Raw genomic sequence first — 12,106 nt, forward strand, 5'->3', positions numbered from 1 at the left:
AGATATAACAAATTACGTAACGTTAAATATCACATGATATTTATAAAGCAGACTATACATATATTCAAGTTTAGAAAACCAGTCGACTGCGAATGAACTGTTGTGAAGTGATGAAAACACGTATTGAATACTGAGGTCAAGAAAGAGTACATTGCAGTTCTATAGGTCTTATATGTATTTCATTGTGCTGAAGACACCAAATATGAAACGCTACATAATGTGTGATTCCATTTGTAAGACATTCTTAAAACTGGAAAACTACACGTACAGAAAACTAATCAGTCATTTCCAGGTCTGTGGATTGTGAGAAGCATTTAACTACAAATGCATGTTATTTGTTATTAGCAAGTTTGACCCTCTTTATGTTGAAATGCAACGTACACAGAGAGAACTTCACAATATGTGTGTGGTGTTGAATAGTGATCATCAAGGGCACCTCTACAGAAACGCCCCCATGTCACAGAGGAGAACACCACCAGCATTCCCCAAAGCTTCTGGGGTGTCTCTGCCTCATGTCAGACTCATTCCTCCTTCAAGAGGAAACCAACAAGTGTACTTTTGTGATCATTCTTTCCTCAGTTTTCTCTATAATTTTTGGTCCCACGTCCTATATTACATTCTTTTAATAGTACAGTATGCCTGCAGACGACATGTTCCTAAATCTAGAAGACCCCACAGTCTCAGCCCCCAAAGCTCCTTAAGCTGATCAACAACTTCAGCAAAGTCTCAGGATATCAAATCAATGTGAAAAATCGCTAACATTCGTATATGCCAACAACAGTCAAGCGGAAAGCCAAATCAGGAAAAAAGTCCATTCATAATTGACACACACACACACACACACACACACACACACACACAAGATACCCAGGAATACTCCACACCAGGGAGGTGAAAGGTCTCTGCAAGAAGAACTACACAACACTGCTCAAGGAAATCAGACATGTCACAAACAAATGGAAAAACATTCATGCTCATGGATAGGAAGATCAATATTATTAAAGTGGCCATACTGCCCAAAGCAATTTGCAGATTCAGTGCGATTCCTAGTAAGTTATCATTGACATTCCTCACAGAACTAGAAAAACTATTTTAAAATTCGTATGAAACTGTAAAAGAGCCTGGATGGCCAAGGCAGTCCTAAGTGAAAAAGAACAAAGCTGGAGGCATCACGCTACCCGACTTCCAAAATATGCCACGGGCCCACAGTAACCAAAACAGCATGGTACTGGCACAAAAGCAGATACGGAGTCCAATGGAACAGAATAGAGAACCCAGAAATAAGGCCGCACACCTACAACTATCTGATATTTGACAAACCTGACAAAAGCAAGCAATGGGGAAAATATTCTCTATTCAGCAAAGGGTGCTGTGATAACTGGCTAGCCATACACGGAAGACTGCAACTGGACCCCTTTCTTACACCAGGTACTAGTCAGTTCTCCTGCTGCTAATAAAGACATACCTGAGACTGGGTAATCTATAAAGAGAAGAAGTTGAATGGACTCACAGTTCCACATGCCTTGGGAGGCCTCACAATCGTGGCAGAAGGCGAAGGAAGAGCAGAGGTGTGTGTTCCACAGCGGCAGGAAAGAGAGCATGTGCAGGGGAACTGCCCTTTGTAAAACCATGAGATCTCGTGAAACTTACTCGCTATCAGGAGAACAGCACGGGAAAAGGCCGCCCCCATGATTCAGTTACATCCCACCGGATCCCTCCCACAACACGTGGGGATTATGGGAGCTACAATTCAAGAGGAGATTTGGGTGGGGATACAGCCAAACTATATCATGCCATATGCAAAAATTAACTCAACATGGATTAAAGACTTAAAGGTAAAACCCCAAAATAGAGAAACCCTGGAAGACAACCTAGGCAATCATATTCTGGACATAGGAACGAGCAAAGATTTCATGACGAAGACACCAAGAGCAATTACAACAAAAGCAAAAATTGACAAATGGGGTCTAATTAAGCTAAAGAGCTTCTACACACTAAAGGAAACTGTCAACAGAGTGAACAGACAACCTACAGAATGGGAGAAAATTTTTGCAAACTATGGATCTGACAAAGATCTAATATCCAGCAAGAAAAATACCAAGCAACCCCATTAAAAAGTGGACAAAGGACATGAACAGACACTTTTCAAAAGAAGACATAGATGCGGTCAACAATCCCATGAAAGAAAGCTCAACATCACTGACCATTAGAGAAATGCAAGTCAAAACCACAGTGAGATGCCGTCTCACGCCAGTCAGAATGGCTATCATTACAAAGTGAAAAAATAACGGATACTGGCGAGGTTGCAGAGAAAAAAAGGAACACTTATGCACTGTTGGTGAGAGTGTAAATTAGTTCAGCCATTGTGGAAGACAGTGTGGTGATTCCTCGAAGACCTAAAGACAGAAGTACCACTCGGCCCAGCAATCTCATTACTGGGCATATACCCCAAGGAATGTAAATCATTCTGTTATCAAGACACGTGCACATGTATGTTCATTGCAGCACTATTCACAATAGCAAAGGCATGGAGTCAACCTAAATGCCCAGCAATGGTAGACTGGATAAAGAAAATGTGGTACATATACACTGTGGAATATTATGCAGCTATAAAAAGAATGAGGTTAGGTCCTTTGCAGGAACATGGCTGGATCTGGAGGCCATTATCCTCAGCAAACTAATGCAGGAACAGAAAACCAAACACCGCATGTTCCCACTGATAAGTGGGAGCTAAAAGACGAGAACACAGGGACACAAAGAGGGGAACAACACGCACCGGAGCCTATCAGACAGTAGAGGGTGGGAGGAGGGAGAGGACCAGGAAAATAACGAATGGGTACTAGGCTTAATCACTGGGTGACGAAATAATTTCTACAAGAAACCCCCATGACACAAGTTTACCTATGTAACAAACCTGTACATGTACCCCTGAATTTAAAATAAAAGTTAAATTCAAGAAATACTAATAATATGGTTTGGTGTTGACTGTTATGTACTTTTATAGTAGTGGAATCAGAAAATATGTTCATATTTCTTGCTTCTTGTGTTTAATGTCAGGAGTTTGCTTTCGGATGTTTAAATCTGAGATGTGTGTTAGGTATCCAAGTGGAGATGCTGAGTGGACAAAGGTCTGGCTCTGGGTTGAAAAAGCACCTACGGGAGTCATCATAGTTTCGATATTTTTTTCCAGGGCCCATTCCAGAGATAGAAATTACACCACTTTTCTATTGAGTTATGTTAAAACACACAGAACATAGAATTCACCATCTTAAGCGAAGCGTTTTTCAGTGTTCAGTTCGGTAGTGTTAAATATATTCGCATTTCTGTGCTGCCAATCTCCAGAATGTCTTCAACCGCAAAACTGAAATGTATACCCGTTCAACAATTCCTTGCTTTCCCCTGCCCCCCAGCCTCCGGAAACCACCATTCTACCTTCTGCTTCTGAGTTTGGAAATATTAGATCCCTTATAAAAGTGGAATCATGTAGTATTTGTCCTTTTGTGACTGACTCATTTTATAGCATAATGTCCTAACGTTTTATCCACATTGTAGCATTTATCAGAATTCCATCCTTTTATGGGCAAAATCATAATTCATTGTAAGGGCCAAATAATAACGGACCATATTTAGTTTCTGTATTCATCCATCAGTGGACACTGGGGTGGCTTCCATCTCTTGGCTCTCATGAATAATGCTGCTATGAGCAGGGGTGTACAAACATCACTTTGAGACTCTGATTTCTATTCTTTTGGCTATAGACACAGAATGGAATTACTGGATCATATGGTAATTCTATTTTTAGTTTTCTGAGTAACCGCCATACCCTATTCCACAGCAGCTGTGCCATTTTACATTCCCACCAACAGTGCACAAAGGTTCCAGTTTCTGCACATCTTCACCAGTATCGGATCAGTTTTAGTGAACAAATGGAATTTATTTCATTTCTTCGGATTTTATTTTTGTTTATTTTTATTGACACAACTGTATACATTTATAGTGTACAACATGATGTTTTGAAATAGGTATACACTGTGCAATGGGTACATTAGGCTAACTACAATATGGATGAACTCACATACTTTCATCTTTTGTGGTGAGAACACCTAAAATCTATCTACCTTCTTAGCAATTTTCAAGTATTTGTTATTATTAACTATAGTCACCATGTTTAGAATAGATCTCTTGAACTTAGACTTCTTGTCTAAATGAAGTTTTGTATCCTTATCAATATCCCTACCAGTATCTCCCCAGCCCCAGACCCTGGTAACACCATTCTATTCTCTGTTTCTAAAAAATTTGATTTTTTAAGATTCCATGTCCCAGTGAGATCATACAGTATGTGTCCTGCTGTGCCTGGCTTATTTCATTCGACATACTATATTACAGATTCACTCATGTTGCCACAAATGACAGGATTTCTTTTTTTTTTTTTTTAAGTCTCAATACTATTCTACTGTGTGTACATATACACATGTGCTTTATCCATTCATCCATCTGATGGGCTCTTAGGTTGATTTCACGTCTTGGCTCTTGTGAACAGTGCTGCAATGAATACGCGAGTGCAGATATTTTTGACATGCTCATTTCATTTCCTTTGGCCATATATCCAGTAGTGAGATTACCGAATCAAATGATAGTACTATTTATATTTTTTATTTTAATTTTTAATGGATACATATTTGCACATATTTATGGTGTACCTGTGATATTCTGTCACGTGCATAGAATGTATACTGATCAATTCAGGATATCTGAGGTAACCATCACCTGGAATACTTTTCATTCCTATGTATTGGGAACATTTCAAGTCCTCTCTTCTGGCTATTTTGAAATATACAATGCATTGCTGTTAACTGTAGTCATCCAACTCTGCTGTTGAACATTAGAGTTTATTCTGTCTTTGTATTTTTTGAGACTGGGTCTCACTCTATTGTCCCAGGCTGGAGTGCAGCGGTGCAATCACAAGTCACTGCAGCCTCAACCTCCTCGGCTTAAGCGATCCTTCCACCTCAGCCTCCCGAGTAGCTGGGACGACTGGTACGTCCCACCGTACCTGGCTAATTGTTTTGTTTTTTGTTTTTTGTTTTTGTTTTTTGTTTTTTTGTACAGACTGGGTTTCACTACACTCTCCAGGCTGGTCTGGAACTCCTGAGCTCATGCGATCTACCCGCGTCAACCTCTCAAAGTGCTGGGATTACAGGCATCAGCCACCATACCCGGCCTAGAACTGATTCCTTCCTTTTAACCATATGTTTGTACCTATTAACCAACCTCTCTTCTTCCCAACCCCTCGTCCTCCAATCCACACATCCTTCCCAGCCTCTCCTATCTATCGCTCTATTCTCTACCTCTATGAGATCAACTTTTTTACCTCCCACATATGAGTGAGAACGTACGGTATTTGTCTTTCTGTGCCTGGCTTATTTCACCTAACTAAATGACCACCGGGTCCATTCACGTTGCTGCAAATGAAAGGATTTCATTCTTTTTGTGGCTGAATCATATTCCCTGTGTATATATGCCACATTTTCTTTATCCATTCATCCACTGATGGTCACTTAGGTTGATTCCATATCTTGGCTGTTGTGTTGAGTGCTGCAATAAGTATGGGGGTGTAGGTATCCCTTTGGTATACCAATTTCCTCTCTTTTGGATAAATACCCGGTAGTGGGATTGCTGGATAGTTCTATTTTTAGTGTTTTGAGAAGTCTCCATACTGTTTTGCACAGCGGCTGTACTAATTTCCATTCCCACCACAGTGTATAAGGGTTCCCTTTTCTTCACATCCTCGCCAACGCTTGTTCTCTTTTATCTTTCTGGTAATAGCCATTTTACCAGGTGTGAAGTCATAGCTCATTGTGACATTTCCCTGATGATAAGTGATGTTGAGCATTTTCATACAACTGTTGGCCATTTGCATGTCTTCTTTGGAGAAATGTCTATTCAGATCCTTTGCACATTTTAAAATCAGGCGATTTGTATTCTTGTTATTGAGTTGAGTTTCTTATGTATTTTGGATATTAACTCCCTATCAGATGTATAGTTTGTGAATATTTTCTCCCATGCTGTAGGTTGCCTCTTCACTCTGTTATCGTTTCCTTTGCTGTGGAGAAGCTTTTCAGTTTGACGTAATTCCATTCTCTATTCTTTCTTTGGTTGCTCATGCTTTTGGGGTCATAGAGGCAAAATTATTGCCCAGGTCAATGCCATGGATGTTTCTCCCTATGTTTTCTTCTGGTAGTTTTACAGCTTCAGATCTTACGATTAAATCCAGAGTCCATTTTGCCTTGAATTTTGTATATGAGACAAGGGTCCCATTTTCTTCTTCTGCATGTGGATACTCCGTTTTCCCAAGACCATTTATTGAAGAGACAGTCCTTTCCACATTGTGTGTTCTTAGCATCTTTGTTGAAAATCACTTAGCCCTAAGTGCATGGATTTTTTCTAGTCAATCATATTGTTCCAGTTGTCTGTTTTTATGCCAGTACCATGCTGTTTTCATTACTCTAGCTTATATTATATTTTGAGATCAGGCTGTGATTCCTCCAGCTTTGTTCTTTTTGCTCAAGATTGCTTTGGGTAAGTGGAGTCTTTTGTGGTTCTCTGCGAATTTCAGGATTGCCTTTCCTATGTATGTAAAAGTAGCATGGGAATTTTGATAGGGATTGCAGTGAGTCTGTTGATTGCTTTGAGTAGTACGGACATTTTAACAATATTGATTCTTCCAATCCATAACCGTTGGATAGCTTTCCATTTATTTGTGGCTTCCTCAACTTCTTTCATTAGTGTTTTATAGTTTCCAGTGTACAGATCTTTCAACTCCTTGGTTGAATTTATTCCTAAGTAGTTTACATTATTTTTGAGAGCTACTGTGAATGGGATTGTTTTCTTGATTTCTTTTTCAGATAGCTTGTTATTAGTGTATGGAAATGCTACTGATTTGTGTATGTTGACTTTGTATTTTGCAACTTTCCTTAAAATTATTTGAATTTTAAGGTTTTTTGTAAAATATTTTAGGATTTTAGATATATAAAATCATGTCGTTGTCGTCTGCAGACAGAGATAATTTAAATTCTTATTTTTTTTTTCTTTTGCATTTTGGGATAGGTTCTCTCTTTGTCACCCAGGCTGGAGTGCAGTGATGGGATCTTGGCTCACTGAAGCCTCGACTTCCTGGGTTCAAGCGATTCTCATGCCTCAGCCCCCCAGGTAACTGGGACTACAGTCGCATGCCACCACGCCCGGCTAACTTTTGTATTTTTGGTAGAGGCAGGGTTTCGCCATGTTGCCCAGGCTGGACTCGAACTCCTGGCCTCATGCGATTCACCATCCTCAGCCTCCCAAATGTTAGGATAACAGGTGTGAGCCACCGTGCCCAGAAACTTTTTGTTTTTTGATTTGTGTGCTTTTAATTTTTTTCTCTTGCCCAAATTTTTTGGATAAAATTTCCAGTACTATGTTGCATTGAAGTGGTGAAAGGGGGCATGTTTGTCTTGTTTCTGACACAGGTAGTATTAAAACCAGGATCTTCCATCAGCTATGACAAGAGTGTAGTAAAAGGAAAGAATCAGACCAAGGTCTGGGCCCGGGGGCTCTCTATTTGTAAGAATTTGGGGAGAAGAGAACTTCCGCATAGCTGAACACGTGGAAGTTACTGGAGGGAGGTGCACCTGGAGAGGTCATGGAAGCTCCATGCCCCTTCCCACATACTGTGTCCTATGCATCTCTCTCATCTGGCTGTTCGTCTGTATCCTTTGTCATGTTCTTCATAATAAATGGGTAAACATATTTACTAATCAGTGTTAAAACTCAACACGATACACTAACATGATTTTAGTGCACTTAGAGGACAAATATTTCCTAGTTAAGGGGAAAAATTGTGCAAAGGGCCTCTGGAAGACCTTCATCCTAAATTGTTTTGTAGGGAAACATTAAATTTAGAAGTCTGGACATTTTTTTTTCGGTTTGCTGTAATCTGCATTCACTGAGTAGAACTTGTATTGATCATTGGGACCCAGTTTATTCCAGGGTTCTGGGGGATTCTTTCTGTCCCAGCTAACATCTGGGTTAAACATCTGCCAGATGCAAGACATGCAGCCCTGCTCCAGTGCCTCCTGCTCAAATATATACAAAGAGAGAGCTATCACACTCGAATGCCTCCTGGCCTGACCAAAGAGCTGGGGGAGCACCTGTGTAGACTGGAAGGAGGGAAGAACAAATATTTCAGACCCGGGTCTAAGTAATCCAATGCAGCATTTGATTTTTGGAGGAGACTTAGGCTATATAGAATTGAGTTAATGATACTCCTGGTTTCATAACATGCTACTCATGATTGATGTCAGGCCCTATTTGTTTATTTATTTTATAATGCAGTGTTCCCCCATTTACCTATTACTCAATCCAAAAACTAGACTATTACCAGTAACTTACATCCACCTCTGAGCTCGCCCTCACTGCATCCTCCTGACCCCCTTCACTCCCACTGGAAGCAACCCTAACCTGAATTGGACACTTGGTATTTCTTTGATTTTTATTGCAAATAAGTACACACACACACACACACACTATCAATTTTGACTCACTACAGCCTCAACCTCCCCAGCATACACACACACACACACACACACATACACACACACACACACACACACTCTCTCTCTCTCTCTCTCTCTCTCTCTTATGATTTTGGCTCACTGCAACCTCAACCTCCGCAGCTCAGGTGATTCTCCCACCTCAGCCTCCCAAGTACCTGGGAGCACAAACGCATGCTGTGATGCCTGGCTAATTATTTGTAGAGAGGAGTTTAGCCATGTTGTGCGGGCTGGTCTCCTGTTCCTGGACTCAACCACTCCACCCACATCTGCCTCCCAAAGTGCTGGGATTACAGGCATGAGCCGCTGCGCCTGGCAATTATACTCTTCAGTTTTGCTTGATTTTGAATTTTATGAAAAGGTTGTCATACTGCATGTAGTCTTGTGGTAACTGCATTTTTATATACTTATACCAACATTGATCCGTTGTTAAGCATAAAAGTGCAGTTCACCCATTTGCCTTGCTACATAGTATATCATGGTGTGCATATACCACAGTTGATCTACACATTCTCTTGTTTGTGATCATTTACGTAGCTCCCAGGTTTTTGCTACTGTGGCCAGGGCTGCTGTGAAATTCTTGTCCAGTGGACATTGACAGGAGTCGCTGAGTTGTCAATGATCTACTTTATATATTGATGCCACATTGTTTTCCAAACTGGTTGTGTTCATTTATATTCCCAACATGTTGCAAGGTGTATGAGATCCCACTGCTCTGCATCCTGTCTAACCTTTGATGTTGCCAGGTTTCTTAATCTTTGCCAATCAAATGGGTATAAGATTTATTTTGTAGTCATATTTAGCATGTCCCCGACTACTGATGAGCTGAGCATATCTTCATGTGTTTATTGGCCACATAAGTTCCTTCTTCTATGGAATTCCTGTTCATGATTTTTGTCTATTATCATACTGGGTTGTTTGTCTTTCTTATTGATTTCTAGGAGTTCTCAAAATATATTCTTGATAATCAATCTTTTGTCAATTGTATGCAGGATAAACATCTTCTTCCAGCTTGTACCATGTATTTCCACTTTTACATGATGTCTTTTAATAATTGAGGTATGACATACATACAGCAAACCACAAAAACTTAAGTGTACAATTTTAACATGGTTATACACCCATGTAACCACCATCCAAATCAAAATAGAGAGCATTTGCAACATCTCCCCATCCCCAAAGAGATAATTTTGAGAGAAGATGAGGAACCAGTAAAGAAGATTGAGGAGTGATCACTGAGATTAGAATAAACCCAATGTCTTCTCCTCCTGGTAATGGCAGACTAGACAATTCAGGTAAAACCTCTGTGTTGGCCATCTGTTAGTTGGCCATCTGGTTTAACTCAATCTACAATCTCCCTCCGTCTCTCTGGTGACTGGGCTGATATCGCATAGTTCAGTGACCCAACCCTCTAGTCATGTGGTTGGTCCTTCTAGTATGGCCAGCCTCTATTCAGAGTCATCTCATTGCATAAACTATCTAGGGGCCTTCCATGATTCACCTCATTAGCATAAACCATGAAGTGTAGTCCGTGGTGCCCACCAGGAATGACAAAGACACGCCCATCACACAGGATATTGCAAAGGATTAGAGGTTATCTCCTAGCACTCAGGGACAAAATCCAGGCAAATTCTTTATTACACATTAAGTGCACAGAAAAATGAATATTATCAAAAAAATTCATCTTATTGGGATCTTTCCAGATCCTGGAAGTTTAGAAATATACTGCTATGGTTTGGATATGATTGGTTTGGATATGATTGGTCTGTCCCCGTCAAAACTCATGTGGAAATTGGATCCCCAGTGTGGTGGTGTTGGGAGGTGGGGCCTTGTGGGAGGTGTTTGGGTCATGGAGATAGATCCTTCATGAACAGCTTGCTGCCATTCTCGAGGTAGTGAGTGAGTACTGGCTCTGGTGAGACTGGATTAGTGCCCATGACGGTAGGTTTAGTTACTAAACCAGCATGCTCCTCGGGTTTTCCCTCTTTGCATGTGTCTGCTTCCCCTTTGGCCTTTTCCACTATGCTTTGGCTTAGGAGGTGGCTGTCACCAGAAGCTGAGCAGCTACTGGTGCCACGCTCCTCCTACTTCCCAGCTTGCTGAATAATGAGCTAAGTCAACCTCTTTTATTTTTAAATTATTCAGTCTCAGATAATCTGTTACAGCAATCAAAACAGACTAAGACACATACTAACAATGGCCCAAAAGAGGGAGAGATGGCATTAAATTGGTGCAAAAGTAATTGCGGTTTTTGCCATTACTCTTAATAGGAAAATCTTCTGCACCAACCTAATACCACAAAAAAACTCAATTCAAGAACTTACATGAAATTTACTAATTCTTTTAAAGAGACGAATTATCAAGACCCACCCAATATAAAATAATTTGAATAGTCTTATAAATACATTGAACTTTAGGAGACCAAGCTGGCAGGATCACCTGAACCCAGAAGACTGAGACCAGCCTGGGCAACATAGTGAGACCCTATCTCTACAAAAGATTTATGTATTAAAAAGAAATGGATTCATAGTGAAATACCTTCCAAAAAAATATAAGCCCAAATGATTTCACTGGCAAATTCCACCAAACATTCAAAGAAGGATTAATACCAATTCTACAATATCTCTTCCCAAAAATACAACAGTAAAGACTACTTGTCAACACATTTTATGAGGCCAGGATTACCCTGATAACAAAACCACCCAAAGACTGTATAAAAGAAGCAAGCAAGCAAGAAACGACCGACCACCAACTCTCATGAATATAAATGCTAAAATCAAAATATCAGCAAATTGAATCCAGCAATGTCTAAAAACAAAAATATAGCTCAACCATGTGTGGCTTATCCCAGGAATGCAGGGCTTATTGAATGTTAAAAACAAACAGTAAATTTATTCCATTATATTAATGGTCAATAAAAGGAAGAAATGCAAGATCATATGAATTGATGTAGAAAAAACCTTTGGCAAAATTCAATATCCATTCAAGACATAAACTCTCGGCAAACTAAGAACAGAAAAGACTTTCCTCAACTTGATAAAGGGAATCTGCAAGAAAACTCACAGCTAATATCGTAGTTAATAGGGAACAACTGAATGTTTTCCTCCTAAGTTCATGAACAATACAAGGATGTGTACTTCACCACTTCTATTCAACATCATACTTAGAAGTCCTTCCTATTGTAATAACTCAAGAAATAGAATTAAAAGACTTTCAGACAGGAAAAGAAATAAAACTGCCTGGTATTCACAGATGTCATTATCATCTATGCAGAGAATTCCATGGAATCCACAAAAAATTCCTAGAACTCATAAGTGAGTTTACTAAACGTAAAGCGTACTTGCTCAATACACAAAAATCAACTGTATTTCTATATACAGTAAGTATAAAAATGGAAACAAAATATTTAAAAACCAGTGTCATTTACAATAACTCCAAAAATGAAATACCTAGGCATGAATCAAAGAAATTCTACATTCTGAAAATTATACAACGATAATGAAAGAAATCCAGGA

General features: G+C 39.8%; 1 pseudogene; it reads right to left on the bottom strand.

Moving 5' to 3' along the window:
* Window positions 1-7,937: 7,937 nt before the first annotated feature.
* LOC111528099 lies at window positions 7,938-8,198 on the bottom strand (annotated as a pseudogene).
* Window positions 8,199-12,106: the final 3,908 nt, after the last annotated feature.

The sequence above is a fragment of the Piliocolobus tephrosceles genome, unplaced genomic scaffold, assembly GCF_002776525.5.
Source record: "Piliocolobus tephrosceles isolate RC106 unplaced genomic scaffold, ASM277652v3 unscaffolded_339, whole genome shotgun sequence".
Classification (NCBI taxonomy): domain Eukaryota; kingdom Metazoa; phylum Chordata; class Mammalia; order Primates; family Cercopithecidae; genus Piliocolobus; species Piliocolobus tephrosceles.